The following is a 2,581-nucleotide window of genomic DNA, read 5'->3' as shown; positions in this document are numbered from 1 at the left end:
CGTATATGGAGGTGACAAAGAGCTAGTCGTAAATGGTTACGTCGATGCAAGCTTTGACACTGATCCGGACGATTCTAAATCGCAAACCGGATACGTGTTTTTATTAAACGGTGGAGCTGTAAGTTGGTGCAGTTCTAAACAAAGTGTCGTGGCGGGATCTACATGTGAAGCGGAATACATAGCTGCTTCAGAAGCAGCAAATGAAGGAGTCTGGATGAAGGAGTTCATTTCCGATGTAGGTGTCATACCTAGTGCATCAGGACCAATGAAGATCTTCTGTGACAATACTGGTGCAATTGCTTTGGCAAAGGAATCCAGATTTCACAAGAGGACCAAGCACATCAAGAGACGCTTCAATTCCATCCGGGACCAAGTCCAAATGGGAGACATAGAAATTTGCAAGATACATACGGATCTGAATGTTGCAGACCCATTGACTAAGCCTCTCTCACGAGCAAAACATGATCAGCACCAAGACTCCATGGGTGTTAGAATCATTACTATGTAATCTACATTATTGACTCTAGTGCAAGTGGGAGACTGAAGGAAATATGCCCTAGAGGCAATAATAAAGTTATTATTTATTTCCTCATATCATGATAAATGTTTATTATTCATGCTAGAATTGTATTAATCGGAAACATGATACATGTGTGAATACATAGACAAACATATAGTCACGAGTATGCCTCTACTTGACTAGCTCATTAATCAAAGATGGTTATGTTTCCTAACCATAGACATGTGTTGTCATTTGATTAACGGGATCACATCATTAGGAGAATGATGTGATTGACATGACCCATTCCGTTAGCATAGCACTTGATCGTTTAGTATATTGCTATTGCTTTCTTCATGACTTATACATGTTCCTGTAACTATGAGATTATGCAACTCCCGTTTACCGGAGGAACACTTTGGGTACTACCAAACGTCACAACGTAACTGGGTGATTATAAAGGATTACTACAGGTGTCTCCAAAGGTACATGTTGAGTTGGCGTATTTCGAGATTAGGTTTTGTCACTCCGATTGTCGGAGAGTTATCTCTGGGCCCTCTCGGTAATGCACATCACTATAAGCCTTGCAAGCAATGTGACCAATGAGTTGGTTAAGGGATGATGCATTAAATAACGAGTAAAGAGACTTGCCAGTGACGAGATTGAGCTAGGTATTGGATACCGACGATCAAATCTCGGGCAAGTAACATACCAATGACAAAGGGAACAACGTATGTTATTATGCGGTTTGACCGATAAAGATCTTCGTAGAATATGTAGGAACCAATATGGGTATCCAGGTTCCGCTATTGGTTATTGACCGAGAATAGTTCTAGGTCATGTCTACATAGTTCTCGAACCCATAGGGTCCGCACGCTTAACGTTACGATGACAGTTTTATTATGAGTTTATAAGTTTTGATGTATCGAAGTTTGTTCGGAGTCCCGGATGTGATCACGGACATGACGAGGAGTCTCAAAATGGTCGAGACATAAAGATTGATATATTGGATGACTATATTCGAACACCGGAACTGTTCCGGACGTTTTCGGAGAAAACCGGAGTGCCGGAGGGTTACCGGAACCCCCCTCCCCCCGGGAGAGATAATGGGCCACATGGGCCTTGGTGGAAAGAGAGAGGGGCGGCCAGGGTGGGCCGCGCGCCCCCTCTCCCTCTGGTCTGAATTGGACTAGGAGGGGGGGTGGCGCCCCCCTCTTTCCTTCCCCCTCTCCCCCTTCCTTCCCCCTCCTAGTAGGAGTAGGAAAGGGGGAGTCCTACTCCTACTAGGAGGAGGACTCCTCCTCCTTGGCGCGCCCACAAGGGCCGGCCGGCCTCCCCCCTCCCTCCTTTATATACGGGGACAGGGGGCACCCCATGACACACAAGTTGATCTACGGATCGTTCCTTAGCCGTGTGCGGTGCCCCCCTCCACCATATTCCACCTCGGTCATATCGTCGCGGAGTTTAGGCGAAGCCCTGCGCCGGTAGAACATCATCATTGTCACCACGCCGTCGTGCTGACGGAACTCATCCCCGAAGCTTTGCTGGATCGGAGCCCGGGGATCGTCATCGAGCTGAACGTGTGCTGAACTCGGAGGTGCCGTACGTTCGGTGCTTGGATCGGTCGGATCGTGAAGACGTACGACTACATCAACCGCGTTGTGCTAACGCTTCCGCTTACGGTCTACGAGGGTACGTGGACAACACTCTCCCCTCTCGTTGCTATGCCATCACCATGATCTTGCATGTGCGTAGGAAATTTTTTGAAATTACTACGTTCCCAATAGGTCCTTGGTGTGCTTTGCCCGCAAAACTTCCTGGGGTGGGTCACGTTGCCCGGTGAGGGTCAGGTTCCACAGCTAGCACTTAGCTGGGAGCTGTACCAGGCTGCCTCGGCCCCACCGAAGATGAGGGTCGACGGTGTCTTGTGCGAGACGGTGGCCAACATTGTGATCCGAATGTTTTGGGTAATTTCTCCTTTACAGAATTAAAAATCAAAATTACCTAGTGATTGTATACTAATCAGTGTTGTCTTGTTTGATTGCATACCATCTACATGTGTCTTGAGGAACACAAGGAGGA

Source organism: Triticum dicoccoides, chromosome 3B (assembly GCF_002162155.2).
Source record: "Triticum dicoccoides isolate Atlit2015 ecotype Zavitan chromosome 3B, WEW_v2.0, whole genome shotgun sequence".
NCBI lineage: Eukaryota > Viridiplantae > Streptophyta > Magnoliopsida > Poales > Poaceae > Triticum > Triticum dicoccoides.
Note: the sequence above shows the minus strand (reverse complement) of the source record.